The 20845-nt window shown below is 47.4% G+C and overlaps 3 long non-coding RNA genes across 4 annotated transcripts in view; 2 read left to right on the top strand and 1 right to left on the bottom strand.

Annotated features, from left to right (window-relative positions):
• Nucleotides 1-4477, top strand: part of LOC103160324 — a 21102-nt gene extending 16625 nt beyond the window's left edge. Inside the window, exon 4 of the long non-coding RNA XR_004770132.1 lies at nucleotides 4340-4477. This is a non-coding gene — a long non-coding RNA (uncharacterized LOC103160324). The remainder of the gene's footprint in view (nucleotides 1-4339) is intronic.
• The window catches only part of LOC103160323, a 27550-nt gene extending 6705 nt beyond the window's left edge, over nucleotides 1-20845 (bottom strand). Inside the window, exons 1-4 of one of the 2 annotated variants that reach the window (XR_004770136.1) lie at nucleotides 20581-20845; nucleotides 20078-20193; nucleotides 14583-14741; nucleotides 11066-11769 (exon numbers count right to left, since the gene is read on the bottom strand). This is a non-coding gene — a long non-coding RNA (uncharacterized LOC103160323). Of the gene's footprint in view, nucleotides 1-6870; nucleotides 6925-11065; nucleotides 11770-14582; nucleotides 14742-20077; nucleotides 20194-20580 lie in introns of those variants that run through there. The other variant, XR_003485816.2, reaches the window with a different exon arrangement.
• On the top strand, nucleotides 4543-10055 carry LOC118238847. Its single transcript, XR_004770135.1, has 2 exons — nucleotides 4543-6110; nucleotides 8460-10055. It is a non-coding gene; the product is annotated as an uncharacterized LOC118238847 (long non-coding RNA).

The raw sequence follows: 20845 nt of genomic DNA, 5'->3' as shown, positions 1-20845 counted from the left end.
CGCAGATAAAAAGAGATCAGACCATAATAAAAAGGTAGTTTGTAATACATATTAAGTGATGGGAATGCATAAACACTACAATAAATATTTTTTTTTCTTGAAAAGGCTCTGGAGTTGGTCTGTAGGGCAGGAGGGCTGTGCAAAGTCGGGAAAGGGCATCTGCCATCTAACAGAGTAGACTCCGCTGTGACTGGACAGGTCTTGTAGCCATTGGAGAAGTCACCAGTGGATTACTCTGTGGCTGGGTGATGATCTGTGTCTGGAAATGCCCTTGAAGACTTACCCAGAGGGATGCTTTATTCAGAGACTAAAAATCACTCAGCTCAGTTGAGTCAACTGTCACTACACACGGTCAGGGCTCCCACAAACTCCTTCAAAAGCCTGACAGTCTTCCAGCTCTGCGGGGCCATCTGTTCGAAATTCTTCAGTGTTTTAAAAGCAGCCTCAAGTTAGCGGTGAATGAACCAGTGCTGTGTGTCCCAATGAATCTTTATTCATAAAAACTGCCCTTCAGAACTGGGTGTTAGTGGCACACACCTTTAGTCCCAGCACTCAGGAGGCAGAGGCAGGTGGATCTCTCTGAGTTCAAGGCCAGCCTGGTCTACAGAGGGAATTCCAGGACAACCTCCAAAGCAATACAGAGAAGCCCTGTCTCAAAAAAACAAAAACAAAAACAACAGCAACAACAAAAAGAAAAAAACAACCAAACAAACAAAAAACAAAAACCAACCAAACAAACAAAAACTAAACAAAACTAAACAAAAAAAAACCTGCCCATCAGCCAACAGGTTGTAATTTGTCGATCACTGGCCACTGGCCGATCGTTTCTCATATGGAAAGTCACATGAGAGCTAAGTAAGATTTACTTCATACTCAGATTATTCCTTCATGTATGGATGGGTGGGAACAGAGTCACATTTTCAGCACAAGTTGTCAGAGCAGAGCTGAATGAAGCCCATTGGCTGTTATGGGGCTGGGGAAGTGAATTATAGCACGAGGTCCCGAGATATTGGTACTTCCACAGAAATAGACATTAGAAGTCACTGGCTGTTTCACGTTGCTATTGGGAACACTTTAATTTTGCTAAGTACTTAGGATGCGGTTTGAAATGATGCGTGACTTCGTCCTTCTAGAGCAACTTGAGGTTTGCAACATAATTGGGAGGAAGCTTCAGAGGTGTCCCCAGCCCTTTGCTGTGACAAGCCCACACTGGCCCATCACAGTTGCTCAAAGTCCATGCCCACTTCATGGCCCACTCTTCATGTAGGGTGTCCTATTGTTTTGGACAAAATATAGTGGCAGATGTCAATCATTATTATAATATCACACAGAATAGTTTTACTGCCCTAAAAATACTGTGTGCTCTTCACTGACTCCTGGCAGCCACCCATCTTCCTACCATCTCCATGGTCTTGCTTTTTTCATACCATACTCTTGCAATCATGTGGCATATAGCATTTTAAGATGACTTCTGTCACTTAAAACTCAACACTTTCTGAATAAAAGCATTTTATATAATTTTATTAATTTTATATAATTAATAAAAGTCATTATTGCCAAATATAAAAATTGCATTAAAAGGGGGGGTGCTGGTGAGAAGGCTCAGTGAGTAAAGGCGATTGCTGTGCAAACCTGGCAACCTGAGTTCAATCCCTGGAACTGACATAATGATGGAAAGAGAGAATTGACTTCACAAGGTTGTGTTTCCTGACAGCTACATTGTGCATACCCTCTCCAACAAACAGCGTGTGCACACACACACACACACACACACACACACACACACACACACCAATAATACAACTTTAAAAATGGGATAAAGTACACAAATTATATAAAATGTACTGTTTCAATTGAAGCACATAGCCTGGCACGAGCATTTGGTACATTTGTAGCTCTATGCTAACTTCATGACTGTCTAGTTTGAAAATGTTTTCATCACCTCGAGAGGAAGCTCATTCCTTTAGGCCATCAATTCCTATCCCATCCTCTTGCGGAATCTGGAAGATCCTTAGAACACACACACACACACACACACACACACACACACACACACACACACACACACTATACACATGCATACACGCATACACACACACACCACACACAAACACCACCCATACACACACCACACACATACCATACACACACACATACACCACACACACACCACACACACACCATACACACACATACAAACATTTACACAGATACATACACACACACCACACACACACAAATAAATACATACACACATCACACACATACCACACACATAAACACCACACATTCACACACCATGCACACACACACCACACACACAAATGTACATGCACACACACACCACACACACAAATGTACATGCACACATGCTTGCTCATGTCTGAGGTGGAGCTGTGCTTACAGTCAAGAGTATACTATATGTGCTGTTTGAGTAAGCACACTCTTGATCATATTCTTAAGTGAGTTTTGTGCAGGCAGGCTTGGGTGTTACATTGGTCTGATAACGGCCATCTATCTAAAGTGCTTGCAGAATGCCATGCTTCAGCAGAGAGATGAATTGTGGAGCCTGAAGAATGATGGGCAGAGTAGAAAGGCATACATTTGTTATTAATGAGACGAATTATTCATCATTGGAGGAGCAACTGCAGCCGACATCTTCCAAAGCAACAAGCAAGTGCCCTGTGGGACAGGAGAGGAAGACACAAATAGACGAAGCTGTGTCAGGCTTGGTTCCTGAGACGTATTTAAAAAGATGGCCTGTCACATTGCAAGCAAGGCAACCAAAGGCGGGGGGATTGTGAAATCCCTTGGAATAAACAGCAAAAAATTCAAACTGATGAAAAGTTGGTGTGACTGGCTTGCATGTCATGTGGGACTGGTTTTAAAGCATTATGACTCAGTTTAATGGCGGTATCATCTTTCTCCATGGTGTGTAAATAACAGTGCATCTTACCAGCGACAGCCCTTAAAAATGATACTACAGTAGAATTATCTGTTTGGGTTATTTCCATTTACTTGTCTGTTTTCCCTCTGGACTGCCAATGCTTGTTTGTAGTTTTTAACTGGTGATGGTAGCATGCTCAAAATAATAATCGTTGCTCCAAGATGGAGGCTGATTACACTGCAGATAAACAGGGAGTGGGAACAGCTGAGTCACCAGGTTCTTGAGTTTTAGTTCCCTGCCATCACAAACATGGCATTCACCTTATGGCCCCAAAGGCTGCTCTAGCTCTCGTCATCATGTTACTACTATGGAGGGAAGCAGAGGGGGAAACTTTTATGAATACTTCTTCAAAGTCATAAATGACACTGTTGATACCCTGTGGCCAGAACTGATTAGAAGGAGTCTAGATAGAAAGTACAGGCTTCTGTCTAGACATCATGTGGCTAAGACCCAAGGGTCCTATTACTGGGGAAGAAGGGGAGAATGGGTGTTGAGGGAGAGGTGCCACAATTATTAAACTTCATGGCGCCAATTCAAGTGCATTGTGGGACCTACGAGGTCTGTTCTGTAAGTACGGTGGAGCTCTCTCGTGGAGAAGGGGAGTGAGATAAATAACACTTAAAGTGAGAAGAAATAAAAATAGAGACGGGAGCAGGCCTGGTGGCATCCACCTGTAACCCCAGAACTTAGGAAGCAGAGGCAAAGAGTCACAGTTCAAGGCCAGTCTGGGCCACACAGTGAGACCCAGTCCCAACAACAAAATAGGCGAAGGTATTTGAGACAGAGGATGACCAAGCAAAGGCCCTGGTGCAGGGGAACTTTAAGTTAAGCTTAAGACCTGATAAAGTTGTCTTGGTTGGTGTGGGGTGGGGTGGAGGGGTTGTTCCAGAGAAAAGGGCCACACAGACAGCTGGCTAGCTGGAGCTCAGGCTGGGAGGGCCCCTGTGGTGCTGTGTGGTCAGCAAGGACTCATCCAACCCTTTGATCTTGTACTTCCTGTTGCGCACACCATGTTTGTCATGAGTATGTGGTGAGGAGCCCATGAAACGAAGCAAAAGGAAGTCCTTGTAAACTATCAGCGCCCCACATATGTTTGAAAGATGGCTGAGTATTTGCCATCAGGGCAAAGGCCGAGGGTGGGCACGGAAGGCATGACGTGTGTGCTTCTTCAGTCCTTCTACTGTCTGCCTGTCACCTTGGGTGGGCAATTTGCTTTGCCCATTCTCTCCATTCCCTTGGCAAAGCAAATTCAGACAAAGCCAAAGGAATTTTTAGTGGGACACAGTCAAGACACATGGGTGTTTCTAGGATGGCTGAAAGACAAGGACAGGTAGAATGGAGGATGGACAGTTCTGGGTTGTCCTGAGACCCATTTTTCTCTCTCTTTTCCAGGAGGCACAGACACACAGTGACCTGTGCAGCCAGAGACCAGTTCAAGAAGTCAATCTGGGCTCACAGGAGTCAATCTGCAAGGTTCCTGATGCCTGGGCTAGAGCGAGGGTTTAAGGGGAAGTGAGGCACACAGCTCAATTGCAGAGATCCTAGACCTCCTTCCCTCCCTCCCTCCCTCCCTCCCTCCTCCCTCCCTCCTCCCTCCCTCCCCTCCCTTCTTCCCTCTCTCCCACCTTCCCTTCCTCCTGCTTCACTGCCTCGTACAGTCTCAAGCAAGTCACTGCTCAGAGTGAAGCCCAGGGCATAGGCTCTGAGGTGTCATAGGAACATGGCCGGGGCTGCTCAGCATCAAGTCAGAATTGGTTCCTTCAGCAGAGTGGGATAATGGAATCATTCTTTGTAAATAAAGACATCGAAGACAGAGGTTAGAGCTGAAAAATGTCACCTGAGGTCAGCTGGTCCCACTCTCCCAGAATACAGAGAGGAGCAAGCCCTTGATGCAAAGCTCCACAACCAGACTTGACTTTTGAAGACCTGCTTCTCAGTGTCTAGAGTCTGACTTGCCTGAGTTTTTCAAGTGCTTCCTCAGTGGCGCTCACAACAGTCCTGGGGTGTAGGCAAGAGAATTTCTAGTTATAGGGAAGCTGAGGCTGGCCAGTGTCCAAGGTCACAGGGCCACTTGAGGTAGAGCTGGTGCTAGAACTGAGAAGGATCCAGACTTTCTTTCTTTGCTATGTAACTTGGAGCTTGTCTTCCACAGCAGAAACAGTAGTAACTGTGTTAGGCCAAGACAGCCTCTGGCCTTCCCCCTCCCAGCCCCAAACAGTTATTGCTGGATAAGGGTTACCTCAGGAGCCCTCGTGTATCTTCCTGACCCAGACAGTCCATCCCTGACTAAGACATTCTTTTTCCTGGCAGGAGTTTGGTTTTCCATGGGTCACTCTTTTTAATAAATGTCCTCTTCTCACCCTCTGCCCCCAAGCTACCCTCAGTTCCCGACACCTTAGTTTAGATGGGTGTGGCAGCCACTTGGTCCCCTTTCGTACAAGAGGCTTCAGGCAGCTGCCACACAATGCTGTGTGGTCTGATGTAGGATATGAATATTTTAGATCTGAGTTGTTCTTAGAGACTGGAACATGTAATTGCCAGAGGCATGTGGACTCTGGTTCCCCGGTGATAGGGATGGATGTAAGAAAGATGCATTGAAAACAGGAAAGATGATGGGGTAGGGTGAGGACATTATTTGCAAATTCCCAGCTTCTCCAGGGCTGGCGTTGGGAGATGGTTGCTAGCCCCTCAGACATAGGTCAGCCCCTCTTTGACCCAGAAACCCTTCTATCTCAGGCCCCCCCTCCCAGCACTTGTTTCTTTAGTAGCAGCTGCAGTAGTAACTGGTCTCTGTATGTGACCCCAAAGTTACCCCCAGTGAACTCACTCTACCCTTAGCTAATGTTCCCAAGGCTTTGCTCTCTGTCAGGAGGCATCACTGTAGGTGACAGGGGCCACCAGGGAACTGTCAATACAAGACAACAGGGTGTTGAACTCATCAACCAGCTGCAAAAATGTCAGTCCCGTGTGGCACCCTAGGAGTGAGTGTATGTGACCAACTGGCTGGCTAGACCTCAGCCCTCAGAGTGACACCTGAAGGAGTGGCCAAAGGTGGCTGGTGAGAGTCCAGAGATGGACGACTGCTATCAACTATTACGCTGATGGCTCCTTAGTTTGCCCAGAAGACACAAAAGGAGGGACCTTCAATGCCAAGGTGTCAAAGGTTAGTGGGGCTCTGCTTCCCAGACTCTAAATGCAACTCAGTGTCCTTTAAGGCAAGGCATCCCCCTACTGAGCTGGCCAGTTAGCCACCCCATCATATAGGCTATTCGCACACAAGGGGTTCCTGAGAAGGTCATCTCAAGGGGCCTTCCCCTCTTCTGCCAGCTCCATGTCAGGCTCCAACCTTGAGGAGAAGATTCTAGGGGTACAGAGCCATGAGAACTTGGGCAGAAAGGACTATTTGGGGGTAACTTTCCTCCCAGGGGCTTTGAGAGAGGTGGGTACTTAGGGTTCCCTGGATTGATCTTCAGGACCTCAAGATAGAGTTCCTGCATTCACTCACAGGGCATTTATTGTCTACTGTGTGCTGGTCTCTTAATGCTGGGCACATCATCCTAACTTGAATGGACTTCAATGGCTGCCAGGGAGGTCATAGAAAAAAAAAAAAAAACCTGTTATCAAGTCAAATGTGACCAAACTCCATTGGGGAGGAATAGTCCAGGTTCATATGTGAGTTAAGTGAGATGCTAAGTTAAGTGAGTGTGCACACATGCTCACAAGTGTGTGTGTGTGTGTGTGTGTGTGTGTGTGTGTAGAATTTGGAAGAGTCTTCCTGGTAAACGGAACAGCTAGGGCAAGCGCAGGTGAGACTTTCCAGAAATGACTCCTAGGGCAGGTGTGGGGAGCTGGGGCTACTGAAATAGGCAGGAGCCCCTCCCTCAGAGAGAGCCCTTCCTGCAAGCCTTGGTTTTTTTTCTTACCTGTCTAGACTCTGCATCCAGAATCGTTCGGGCCATCCAGTTCTTGCAGGAAACCTGGGGAGGGATAAAGGCTTATTTCCTGTCCTGTGAATCATGAAGGAAACAAAACTTCCAGCCACGTTTGCCTACACCAGGGTCAAAGGTGACTCATGCTGGTGGAGTGACCTTCACTCTCAGACAGGCTCAGTGCATCCATGCTGTGTAGGGAAAGCATTAGGGGGAGAATAAAACCTCAGATAATCTTTACATGGAGAGAACCAATGAAGTATCTCTCTCTCTCTCTCTCTCTCTCTCTCTCTCTCTCTCTCTCTCTCTCTCTGTGTGTGTGTGTGTGTGTGTGTGTGTGTGTGTGTGTGTGTATAGGATCTCATGATGTAGCCCAGGCTGGCCTGGTATTGCTGATCCTCCTGACTCAGCTTCCTGAATCCTGGGATTATAGGCATCATGTACCACCACACTCAGCTCTCTGCTTCCCCCCCCTGTATGTTTTATTTTGTTACATAGTAGAGGTAAAGTATGCATAGATTTCTTACTTCCCTTACACTCTTAACATAGCTGTTCCCATGATATTACAATGCTCCTTGCTTTGCAGGCTGCACACATTCCATCAAACCACGACATCTTTCTGGGCCATTTCCACATGGTGGCTTTTTGGGGGTGAGGGAGTGGTTCGAGACAGGGTTTCTCTGTGGCTTTTTGAGGCTGTCCTGCAACTAGCTCTTATAGACCATATAAGTGGTGGCTTTTTCTGGGGTTCCCTAGGCTCCCCGGCTGCCTGTGAGATCCCAGGCCTTGACAGTCCTGGTGCCCAAGCTAATACCGCATCCAGAATCACTTGGGGAGCCCAAAGAAGATTCAGGCTTCTGAAGCCAAAGTGTAGGAAGCAGGATGGGGTGTCTGTTATGATAAAGCGCAAGGGAAACCTGGGCCGATTCCATGGCAGGTGAGGGTGACTGAGGTGGGGGACAAACAACCCAGGCAGACAGCTCAGTGAGAAGTTTTATTAGAAAGGGAAAGGGGGAAGGTAAGAAAAGAGGTAAAGAGACACAGAGACAGAGACAGGACAGAGGAGAAGAGGGAGACAGGAAAAGTCCTGTCTGCCCCAGGGGAATAGCGGAAAGAGAGGAAAAGAGAGCGGGAAAGAGGGAAAGAAAGAGAGAAAAGAGAGCAGAAATAGAAAAGCGGGAAAGAGAGCGTAAGTGGGTGGGGTCTGTCTTTTAAAGGGGTCCTTTGCACCTGTCTGCAGATTAGCAGTCATGGAACCCTGGGCTGATCAGGGAACTGCCTGAGTGCATTCTGCTAGATGACATGGGCAGGCTAGCATAATGCCTGAGTCCTAACAGTGGGGGATTTTAAAAACTGCCCAGCATCTTCAGAAGCCATGGTATGTTAAAGCCTCCATGGTTGCACAGATCCTTCTAGGAACTTAAAACAAGATGCTTCATCTTAAACTAGATAGAGCAATGCCTGCCTTGCAGAGTCATTGGGGAAAAGGTTTTGTGGAACTGAGAAGGGATTTTAGGGCAGTGTTGAGAACCAAATGGACTCTTTGCCCTACTGCTCAGCTTGGATTGTTTTCTTTCCTCCAGGGAGAGTGTTGCTGATTTAGAACCCAGGTCTCCTTGTTCTCCTTGGCTTCCACGTAGAACGCATGCTTGGCCTTTCAGGTATACATCTACTGAATGGCACAAATGAAAAGTCAGAATGCATTGAGGACCACACGAGCTATGTGTACTCAGGACACTGCGGCAGAGTGCACGACCTTACTGACCAGGGAGCTTCTAACAGATGTGGAGGACAGGTAGGAACACTGCCTCGCCCATCACGGATGGGGGTAGACTCCAGAAGGAAAAGAGGAAGTTAGCCTGTACTGTATTTGGCTTGTGGTTGTGGTCTGGCGAAAACTGTTGGTGCTTGCACATGAGATAAGCACAGAAACTCTGAGTGAATGCTTAGAAGTCGTTACCGCAGTTTCCCACCAGGCCCAAGACACGGTCGTTTTTCTAGAGATTCATTTTGATAACATTTCACAAAAGCATTTATCCACAACTGATCCTTCACCGCCGAGAGCTTGAGATGCACACCCTGCAACTGCTCAGTGGTATCTGTGGCACCCCTCTCCCCGCTTTGGTCATTGCTGTTGTTAGGACTGTGACTCCCCAGGAAGAGGCCCAGAAGAATCTGGGGGAAATCCAGATGTCCCCAGGAAGACAGGGCTGTGGAAGCTTGAGGACAGCATGAAGCTAGGGGAACGTCCTGCTCCCGGAATGTTCTCCCTGAAGATAACCTCAGCATCCCACATTGCCTCTGCTCTCAGCACCCCCTGCTGTGGCTGAGGTCCTATCCTTTCCGCTGCAGACTGAGCCTGGTTTTCTGGTTTTAGCTGCTCCCAGGCACGTCAAACGTCAAACGGAGACATTTTTGTTAAACACTTACTCTGATGAACTCATTTGCTTTTTCCCAGTGGCCTTGTGAGATACGCTCTATTTTTAATCTTCAATCTTAAAACAAAATAGAGATGGCTTTTCAAAATTCACTCTGTAAGTGGCAGGAGTGGAAGAGGGCTTCCAGACTGCCCATTCCAGGCTCAGGATCCAAACTAGCTTTTGACATATTGGCTGGCTCTACCTTCTAGGGCCTTCAAATCTGGTTCGGTTGGTGAGACCTGGAGTCTTAGCCATCTGACAGTCCTGACTGTACACCCAGGTGAAGGGCCAGACCCTTACCCAGCCCCCTGCTTTAGCAGTCATGACAGGCTGCAGAAAAGACCCAACAAGACAAAGGCCCCTGACTCAGCAACGTGTGCTTGCCTGACTTTGCCAGACCTCCTAGTCACCAGGAACTCAGATACCTCCATGTGGCAAGGAACCAATCAGAAGTTAGCTGGCGGACTCTAGGCATGCTTTACGGTAAAAGTGGGTAACAGTGGTATGCAGAGCATAGGAACCACCCTGAGAGGGCTTATAGGTCATAGCAACCAGCTGACCAATCAACACAGGACATGTTGCCCAACCCTGGAAGTGCACCAATCCTGAGACTGTTGTGGACTTCAGACACTCCCCTTACACACCCCAATAAATTCCCTGCCTTGTGGTTTCCCCAGGTCCTTCTCTCCACCTGCCGTGATGAACGGGACAAAAGGCAGTTAACTCGTTAATAATAAAAGATTCTTTGCTTTTGCATTAGAATGGATCTCTTGGTGATTTTGGGGTTCAGAATTTGGGCACAACAGAAGGGACTCAGAGAAAGGAAGAAGCCTTGGGGACCTTAGGAAGGCGGCCATTCTCTGGCCTGCTGTCACATCCCTTGTTCCCCAGAAGGCATACTCTATCAGTGCTCCTATTCCTTCTCTCTAGGATCCTGATTCCACCCCCTCCTCCCAGGAGCTCCAGAGGGGCGCCTATGGCTTCATCCTCACAGTGAGCTTAGAGATTTGAATGAGGGCTCTGTCACCTGGTGCAATAATGACAGGGATGAGTGACTGCCAGTGCCCTTAGCTCCTCAGGCCCTGACGCCCTTCATCATCCCACAGCCTCTCAGCCTTGAGCTGTCTCTTTTGCCTGGGCTTTTCCAATGGGAAATGCCTGGGGCAGTCTTTGCAAGCTCTAAGGGGCTCTGGCCGGCCTGGCTTCTTATTGACTCTAGGCCTGTTCAAGTCTGGCTTGGCCTTAAAGGCTGAGCTGAGGTTACCTGCATCCAGAGAGATATTCCCGCACTGGTGTGGTGGACTCGCCACATGGTGACAGGCTCTAGGGCGCTGTGGCCTCAACACACAACCCTACCATCATCACGCTGCCCCCATCCTAGTCCCTAACTCCCTATAGTCCTGACTTTGCTTTACCACTTGTTGGCTTCCCAAGCCTTTCTACTGGGATCATCAAACTTGGGTGTGTGTGTGGGGGGGGGGCTCAACTACCCAGGAGATGGTTTGATGAGAAAGTTCTTGTTATTCTTATTATACTAGTCAGGAAAAGACAACCAGAAAGGTCAAAAGACAAGGCCGAGACCACAGAGATAGTGGATTTTAGTGGCATAATTCGCCCTCAAGTTCTGATGTCTGGAGCACCCTAAAAACAAAGCCCAAACATGCATATCACACTTATTTCACCTCTTATTTTATTCTCTCATTAATTTATTTAAGAAATTTCATACTAGGATATTTATACATGGGTCCTATTTCCTGTATGGATTTTACTTTTTTTTTTTCCTTCTGTCTCTAGGTCCCTTTTCCTGTTCTCCTGGCGTCTCTGAGTCCTCCCAGAGCCTTCTCAGAGCTGTTCCTCCCAGCCAGCCTCTCAGATCTCCCTCAGTGAGCTAGGTGGAGAGAGCTCCAGCCAGGGCTGCATAAGCAGACCCTATACCCTACATATGTCCTTGGGATCCTGGATCCGGAGGGTGGGGCTTCGTTCCTGGCAGGACAAACAGTCCCGGTTCTGAAGGCCCCAGAGGCCAGGACAGAGTTTTAAATAATCAGCGCAAGGCTGGTTGTGTTGTCGGCATTGACTGAATCAGGGTTAATTGTTGGTTGGTGCTGAAATGATGAATGAGACAGGCTTTAAATAGGAACCCTATGGGTTTCAGCCTCACCCTGAGTGAGAACTGAGTGCCTGTGTCTCCTATCCAGAGTCCCCCGGAGGCAGAGGCAAAGGCTAAGGCTGTGGAGGGCTGCCAGGTCCAGCTCTACCTGCTTTGTAGGGGTGGGTTTGGAGTTCCTGGACAGAGATCCAAGGGCCCGATGAAGGTTAGAGAAGCCGAGAACTTGATGATTTAATAATCCATGGATCAATCCATCTCTCCATCTGTCATTTTTCTGGCTGAGCCTGCCTGTCACAGGCCCCATGGTGGCCCACCTGCTGCTTTCCTGGCTCCACTTTGTACCCTATTCATCAGAGGAGGCATCTGCAAAGAAAGCAGGTTTATCATTGGAGCTCAAACTCAAATGTCCTGGCTCTGTTCCCAAGCTAGCTGTCACCATGTCACGGGCTCCCAGTCTTCCTTTGCTGGCCAACCTGAAGAAGGGCCTATCTGACCCAGCGAAGACTAGGAGAGGAGATGAGGTGGCCAGGAGAAGACCAGCACTGTGCCAAAGAAGAGCTGGGGTGCAAACGGGTTCTTGAGCTCCTCATCTACCTCACAGCCTGCTGGGGTTGTTCAAGGGAAGGTTCCAGAGAGAAAGACAGTAAGCTTTGAAGGGCGGGCAGAGGCCTTCACATGGATGCGTCTGGCTGACGATTCCTCCTTCGCTTCTGGCCTCCAGTCACAGTCCTTGTGGGTATTAGTGGTCCCTTCCACATACACACCCTTGCTCTTCTTGTCTGTAAGTCTTTGAGATGTGTGCCTATCCTCGGCCATCTCTTGACTTTTGACCACAAACCTCCACGTTAGGGGGTTTACATGACTCTTTTTAGATCATTGAGAGTGTGAAGATGGCCGCAGAACCCTAGGTACATGTAACGGTACGATGACGAAAGGGTTTTTTTTTTTTTTTTCTAATGCCAGGTGCCTTCCTAAAATGTACTGGTTGAATCTGCTACGATAACAGGAGGAAAGGCACAGGACTCAAAATGTAAGATATCGAGAAGGCTGTGTGGAGACTGGAGAGGGGCTGGGGGTTAAGAGCACTTGCTGTTCTTGCAGGAGACCGGGGCTAAGTTCCCAGCAGCCACCTGGTGACTCACAACCATCTGTAACGTCAGTTCCAGAGGTTCTGGCGCCCTCTTCTGACCTTTATAAGAACTGCATGCACTTGGTGCACAAAGGGAAAAAATACCTACACAAATAATACAAAAATAAATAAATAAGCCCTTTTTAAAAATGGGGAGGGGGTGGGCATTGGTGGCGCATGCCTTTAACCCCAGCACTCGGGAGGCAGAGGCAGGAGAATCTCTGTGAGTTCGAGGCCAGTCTGGTCTACAGAGTGAGTGCCAGGATAGGCTCCAAAGCTACACAGAGAACCCCTGTCTTGAAAAACCAAAATTAATTAATTAATTAAATAAATAAAATGAGGGCAGGTGGCTAAGTTTAAATATCACTGGATTATAGAGAAGGAAAGACCAAGGGCTTAGGATGGATTCCAGGGAACAGGCAGAGGATGAACACTGTGGGGTGAACAAAGGCCATTTTTTTTTTTTGTGGTTGTTGTTTTTGTTTTGTTTTGTTTTTTGAGACAGGATTTCTCTGTGTAGCCCAGGATGTCTTGAAACTCACTTTGTAGACCAGGGTGGCCTCAAACTCTCAGAGATCCCCTTGCATCTGCCTCCCGAGTGCTGGGATTAAAGGTGTGAGCCACCACCACCCAGATAAAAGCCATCTTTGGAATAGAAGGGTTATTGCAGCAGGTCTTTGTGGGAAAGCTATCTGATCTGTGATCCCCTTTTCCTCTGAGTTTAGTGGGGGACCAGGGAGGAGACTGTGACAACTACAACTTCCCTGGAACATCTCTCCCTCATAGTTGAGGGAGCTGCAGAAAAAAAAAAAAAACCCTCTTTTTCTATGCTCCAGGAGGGAAAAAAGAGAAGAGACACAGAGACCCCAGTTCTGTAGTTCAAAGTTCTTGGCATGCCAAAATTCCACACTTTGGAGAGTTTTCTGAGCCCCAACATTATCTTTAGCTTTTTTTTTTTTTTTTTTTTTTTTTTTTTTTTTTTTTTTTGCTTTTGTTTTGTATGAAAAAGGCTCCCAGGAGCTGAGGTATAGAATTGAGGCTTTTGAAGAGAAGATAAGACAATCCTGTCATCCCTAGTGGGAGATTAGGAGACAGGATGCTACACATCTAACCAGGGTAGCTGCACTGAACTGTGGAGTAAAGAGCTCTCTCCAATCTGTCATCACCTGCTCCCCCAAACTCAGGAAGCTGGGATTACCAGAACACTCACTTTCGATGAAGGAAAAAACCTGAAGTAACTGTAGTCTGTAATACCCACTCAAGCGAAGTCAAGGTTTGGAAAGACTCAGAGTTGTGCTAGAGGATGAAGCTGTGAAAGTCGCCACTGACTGGCCAATCATAGGTGGGCGGTGGGTAAAGGGTTTCAGACACCCTCCTTTCTGGTCCTTAACCATCAGACACAGTAGATGTAATCCTTCCTCTTTGATGGAAGCTCGAAAGTACTAAGAGATGTGCTCACACATCCCATGGCTAGGCAGTGAGAGGCAAGTCTGGTCTCCCACACCCCACTGGTCCTGGGGTTGGAACAGGAATGGCAGAGGGTCACCTGGGGCCATCTTCTCATGCCTAAAGGATAGTCATGGCCAAGGGCAGAGATAGGGACTTCTTCTCTGCCTGAAGCTAGGTTTAGGGTTTGGGTGATTCATGGGTAAAAATGACAAGGGGACAAATATTAGCTTAACTCCTCCAGAAGCCCTGTCCTCAAGCTTTCCAAAGGTTTAAGGAAGAGAGACAGGCTCAAAGTCCGGATGAGCTTCCAGCCCAAGTGCTTCAGAAGAAAGTCCCATGACTTGGGGCAGGCCGAGCCTCAACTTAGACAACATCCTGGTTCTACTACTGACCTGCCTCCTTTGTGACTTGATTGACTGCTTATCCTCTCCAGGTCATCATTTCCATGTTTGTGAATGTGGGGAAGCCAGGCTTTTGGGTGAGCTATGAATTAGGGTACAAAAATATTCTGCAGTGGCATTCCCTGTGTGGGCCCACCTTGGGGGCATGGACGAGGGGACACTAGCCACCCATTGCAGCTCAATGTGACTTTACTCACCATGCTGGCTACAGGCCCTGGCTTGTTGTGGTATTTGCTGCAGGAAGCCAAATACACAGGTGGGAATATGGCAGAGTTGTGGAGAAGATTCGGAGAGAGCTATCTGTTGGGTTGACTGCAGCTCATGGCATCAGTTGAACTTCTTTTTGGAGGTGAGCCCTGAGAGAGGAGAGGTGACTCTCATGATCTGTCTGAAGGCCAGCTCTCATCTCATTTCCTTCTCTGGCCTCCACACATGGCTGTGATGGTGCCGTGGATGTGCCTGGGAGAGTAACGGGAATGGACAGTGGCCTGGGCCACATTCTCTAGCCCTCTCCCACAGAGGCGTCCAGAGCAGAGGAACTGGCCCTCTCTGCAGTGCCAAAATAAACTTGCATTGTTTCCAAATGCATAAGAGGCCTCAAGTGAAGTGTTTGCCAAACTCTAAAAGGAAGGAAGGCTGTGGGGAGGAGGGAAAGGGTGCCTGGACCAAGGGAGTAGATCCCTGCTGCCCTCCCACCTCTAGCTTTCTCCCAGCTTTCAGAAAACTCCAGAGAAGCAAACCCTAAAACAAATCCTAGAGGACACTGGGAAAACCCAGGCCCTTAAGGGGACAAAGAAGGGACCATCATCCCCTTTTATTGGGTGGCAGTTACCCTCTCAGTACTTAGCTCTGTGGTCAGGGTCACGTGAGTGGGCTTGGGAGTATACACACAATGACTTCGGTTCAAATGCTGAATCTGCCATTCATTTGCTGTGTGGCCTAGGCAGTCAACTAACTTCTCTGAGCTTCTGTGTCCTGTAGGTGAAATGGGATCATAACTATCATATGTAGGATGGCTGTCTTGAAGGCTACGTCAGGTGGTACAGTAAAGGGCATAGTGCATAGTGCATAGTGCAGAAATCACTCGGCATGTGTTATTCATTATGTTGCTTGTAATAATTATAACATTAAAAAAACTTTCTGAACAATACCAAGAGGCAGTTATTGTTGTATAAAAACATTACACCGGGGTGGTGGTGGCGCACACCTTTAATCTCAGCACTCGAGAGGCAAGAGGCAGGCAGATCTCTGTGAGTTGAGACCAGCCTGGTCTACAGAGCGAGTTCCCGGACAGCCAAGTCTGTTACATGGAGAAACCCTGTTTCAAACTACAACAACAAACAACAACAAAATTACAGGAAAGTTAGGGTCGAGAGAAGTAGGTAGAGGCTCCATTCTAAGTGATAGGCCCTGAGACCCATCTGGACAGCACCTCATCTGAGATGAGGGTCTGACAGGGCTTCCTGGTTCAGATACCAGGTAGCTCTAAGACTGGGAAGTGAGAAAGCCTCAGAGGTCATGGGTATCTCCCTAGATTCCACAGGTTTGGCCATGATCTATCTGGAACTGGCTGATCACCAAAGTCTTTGCTTCCTATTGCCAGCTCCAGGTTCCCTTGTCTCTAGATCATCTGTCTGGAGTGAGTGCCTGCAGATTGGGCTCCATTCCCCAGCTTCATCTGCACAGCTGGACCCCAGGCCCTGCACAGCTGGCCTCCCTTCCACACACAGATGGTTTATGAAGCTGAGTCAGAGAGGCCAGGCATCGACTCCTGGCTCAGTTGCTCACTAGCTGGGTGACTTGTGATGAGCTCCTTGCCCTCCCTGAGCCTCAGTTTTCTTGTGTGCAACACTGAGCCTTGCATCCAGCTTCCTGGATTCCTGCAGGACCTACTGGCAAGTGTTTGAGGGCGTCGGCTCTCCTCCTTCCCTTTCCCATCTGGAGATGGGTGCTCCTGGCTCTGCCACTTGCTCTTGACCACGGGAACGTGCATCCAGGGCAGGAGCCTATTTTTCATTCTGATATGTATTTTCTGCATGTCATCCCTAATGAAAGACGAATAACTCATGTGTTTGTTTCATTAAATGCTGCCCCCACAAAAGTGTGGGCTGGTGCAAGCTCCAGAGACTGTCAACTGGAAGATATCTCCAGAATTCCTCGTAAATCACACAGTTTCATTTTGCTGCCAAGCCTGTCAACCTTCTCTGCCTTGAATAAAGAGGGGTGGTGGTTCTGGGCTTGGGCGGGGTCTGACCCGCTGGCTAGTCTGGGTTCTGCTAGCTAACTCTGGACAAGAGCAAACTTCCTCTTGTCTCCAAGCTTCGGGGTCCACTGCTAAAACCGTATGGCATGTGTCCTGCAGGATTCCATTCCTTTTCCAGTCTTAAAATTCTAGAACTTCATTTTTCCTTCCCCTGTGCCTCCCTCTTCCCAGCCCTGCCTCCCCATCTTGTAGCCCCCCCCCCCATCTTCTTCCCCCTGCCCTCCCACAGCTCTATCTCTCCCGTCAATCAGGTCAAATCAGCCTAGACTGTGGAGAAAACAAAACAAAACACATCTTTGCATTCCTGGCAGAGGACAATCTTCCAGTGCCCCTTATTGCAAAAACAGCCCTTCTTTGGGGTGGAAGGGAGGGCAGCCAGCAATCTGTGGCTCTGTCTTGGGGTTCAGGAAAGGGCAGGGAAAGCTTTGTTGGTGGAGCTGTGGAGACATAAATGTAGAAGTCAGAATACAGTCTCTTCCCTGGCTGTGGCTTTAGAACTGACTCTCAGGGCAGCTGGAGAGCGTCCAGGTCAGCCAGTGGAACACAGGGGTCTGTGGGTTGTGGAGAACTGGAGCTTGGAGTACACAGAGGAAGATCTCTGGGGGCGAAGGTCTTAGAGGGAATTCAGCCTCCTGAAAACCAGTTAGAGCTGGTTTCTAGAGGAGGGAAGGACTGGAGAGCTAACATGTCTCAGTGTCTTGACCACTAGGTCATCTCTCTGACTGAGGGCAAGAGCTGTAAGCAGGGGATCAGAAGGGTTGTTGAGAATATGGACTGAAAAGGAGCAGGATTAAGAGCAAGTGATCAGGAGAAGGGTGGTGGGACAGAGGGGACAAGGCAAGAAACTAAACATAAGAAAGGGGGGAGATGGGTAGAGACATGGGAGAAAACGGGAAGGAGGAGAGAAGGGGGAAGGAGAGATAGGAAGAGGAAGGGGATAAGGAATGGGGAAGGAGAGCAAAGAAGGAAAAAGAAAGAGGGAGTCTGATGACGCTTTTAATCCCAGCACTCTGGGAGGCTGAGGCAGGTGGATCTCTGTGAGTTTTAGGCTAGCCTGGTCTACAGAGCGAGTTCCAGGACAGGCAGGGCTACACAGAAGAAACCCTGCCTTGGGAAAAACAAAGAGGGAGCAGAGTGAGGGTCTAATGCTGCCCTAGTGCCCATCCTCCATACAGTGGTGGGAAGCAAACACCAAGCAGGGGCTGCAGAGCCTTCCTAGCATTTACATTTCTGGGTCTACGTGGGACACGGTACTCATTGCCCCATGGGCTCCCCAGCGAATGTGGATTCAGAACTTGCCATCACACTACACAAAGAACAAAGGAAAACCGTAACTCTGGAACTTTTCAAAGATTTGGCAGGCACCATGTGGTTGGCAGGTCTCTGTGGACATGATTAGACATGGATGTGATAGGACTTAAAAATACAGACTTCAAGCCGGGTGGTGGTGGTGGCGCATGTCTTTAATCCTGGCATTCAAGGCAGAGGCAGGTAGATCTCTGTGAGTTTGAGACCAGCCTGGTCTACAGAGCGAGTTCCAGGACAGGCTTTAAATCTACAGAGAAACCCTGCCTTGAAAAACCAAAACCAAAACCCAAAAACTACAATACTTTCTCCATGAAGTCATTCAGTATAGTACAGTCTTGGGGGTGCACTGAGTCCATATAGAGACTTAGAGAAACTGAACTCTTCACAATACCAATGAATACAGGAAGGACTTCTGGAAGAACAGCCAGTGCGGGGCCATCTCTCCAGCCCCCATACATAACTTTTGTTGCAAATATAAATGATTACTTTAGATTTTCTTTTTCTCAGTGATTATTGGTAATATGCATATTGATTATCTATCAATGGAAATGTATTTTTTTGCATGTCACTTTTATACCCAGCAATCTTGCTAAACTTGGGTTAACCATATTTGTACATGCTTAGATATTTCTATCCACAGAATGATAATATATATATATATATATATATATATATATATATATATATATATATATACTTAAAGTTTATTTCTCAACTCTTAAAATGTATTTTTCTTTCCATAATGAAATGGGTTGGATAATATGGATAAGAGGTGAGAGTAACTACCCTTGCTTGTTCTCCGCCCCACAGGCAGGGATTTGACAAGATGATCCCTGGAGTCCTTCCCAGTAGAAAGCCCTTGTTTCTGTTCATGTTCATCTTTCTGTCAAAGGCAGCTGCTCTTAGCTTTATAGGTTTTCCTCCTGGTTCAAGATAAGAAATCGTACTTGATATCCAGCCTTTTGATAGTTGCATGTTTGTAGCCTAAATGTAGAAGACTCCAGGGTCTGACTGATTATTTTGTAACATTTTATACTGGTTGAGTCATTTCCTTCCCAAACTCTCAACATTTCTAGTTCACATTTTGGAGCATGACTAATCTTCACAAGAACTGTGATAACAGAGATTGGCTCTGCCCTCTCCCTTTTAATGTCCCTTTTAATGGGAGAGATGAGCAGTAGCTCTGCTTCTGTGTCCAAAACCTGCCTGAAAGATGTAGTGCCCACTGGGCTATTCTGCTTTTGAAAGGGTGTCCAGGCTACATTCAGGTTTCAGAACACTAGCGACGGCACCACCGGGCTTGCCAATATTTACCTTCCTTCTGCAGAGAAATGCATGATGTTCTAGCAGACTTTTCTTGAGAGCTGGTGTGACAGACAGCTGGTGGAAGAATGTCTGTAGTGTTGAAGACAGTGTGCATATTGTTTAGTGTCTCCCACCCCTTACGGGGACCTAGAATGTGTTTATTTTGGAATTGAAAGTCAGCACAACTGGAAGCTCCTATTGGACCTCTATTTGTGGGGTTACACTTCCTGGGATGATTGTTAGATTAAACCATTGCCTATAAATATTGCTATTCTGGGTTTTGTTGTTCGTGGAAGCAATGCTTGGTTCTCAGATTTTTGGAAAGCAAGCCATTGTCAAGAAAAAAATAAGGGCTTACTTTGTAAATGAATCTCATTTAGCTTGTGAAGTGTGAGGCCTGACTGAGTAGATCTTGAGATAATGATGGGTAAGTCTGAGCTCTCTGTCACTGTGATCTGTGGGAAGAGGGAAGGGAGAGACCAGCCAAATCAGGCCTGGGGTCTTTCTTGTCACTTCCATTGTCAGCTTCACCTCTCTCTTCCCCAGTATGCCAGGGCACAGCCTGGCAGGTTGGGAGTTTTTGAAGAATACAGAATATGAGTGTGACAGTGGGTATCTGAGTTAGACCCGCGGGTGTGCTGGGTCCATGGGCAGCTCGTGACTTTGGGGAGCTAGCTTCACCCCTCATTCAGAAGACAGTAAGGATTCAGGATGCGCAGGAGAATGCAGACCGCTTCCCCCAGCAGCTGGGGAAACATAACACCGAATCATTTGGCATGCTGGGGCCCAAGGGATATTCAAAAGGCTGGGGTTTACCTGTGTCATCCAAGCATCCATGAACGATGATTTTCAACTGCTAAAGCAGGTCAGGAGTTTGTCAAATTGGATAATGGGAGTTCTCCCCATGCCTCTACCCAGAGAGAATAGATAAACTGCAAGGAAAACAAATGAAAGCACATTTCCCCATAATCACGTGACACAGAATGTAAGCACACCCCACTGCACATACTCTATGACCCCTAATCTCATCGCATGTCACAAGTCCTCCAGTGCAGGCATGACCGGCTTGAGTTTGAAGCCCAGGCTGTACTACAAGGTTGGGGACTCCAGGTACTTTGACATATGTCATCCTCTTTTCTCCCCGAAAATTGAATACAATTTTGTTGGCATACAGAGTGATCCATTAATATTAGACATTAATGCATTTTCCTTAACCTAATTAATGGTTCTCCTATGGTTCTCAATAAACTCTAGTTCTAAAGGAAAATTTTAGATTTTCCATGCTCGCTAAAATATACTTAGGGACCTCAGCGACCCACCTTTCCCTCAGCTCGAGCCACACCTCATCGTTCCCGTCGCCCTCTTTTGTAAAGTGGAATGTCTGGACAAAAGGAAGGACTTTGGCACAGTAGTGATAGGTAACACAGGCTTCCCTTTCTTCATTCCCATGGCTTGATGTTTCAATTTTTAACTCAGTGATCTTGCTTCATATGTGGTTTTTCATTGTGAGTCACCTTTAAAATTCTCTTTGGAAGTAGGTGGGGTATAAATTATAAATAAGAATTCCTTTTTACTTCCTCAGCA

This window comes from Cricetulus griseus, chromosome 5 (assembly GCF_003668045.3).
Source record: "Cricetulus griseus strain 17A/GY chromosome 5, alternate assembly CriGri-PICRH-1.0, whole genome shotgun sequence".
Lineage (NCBI taxonomy): Eukaryota > Metazoa > Chordata > Mammalia > Rodentia > Cricetidae > Cricetulus > Cricetulus griseus.
Note: the sequence above shows the minus strand (reverse complement) of the source record. Positions and strands in the feature narration are given on the sequence as shown.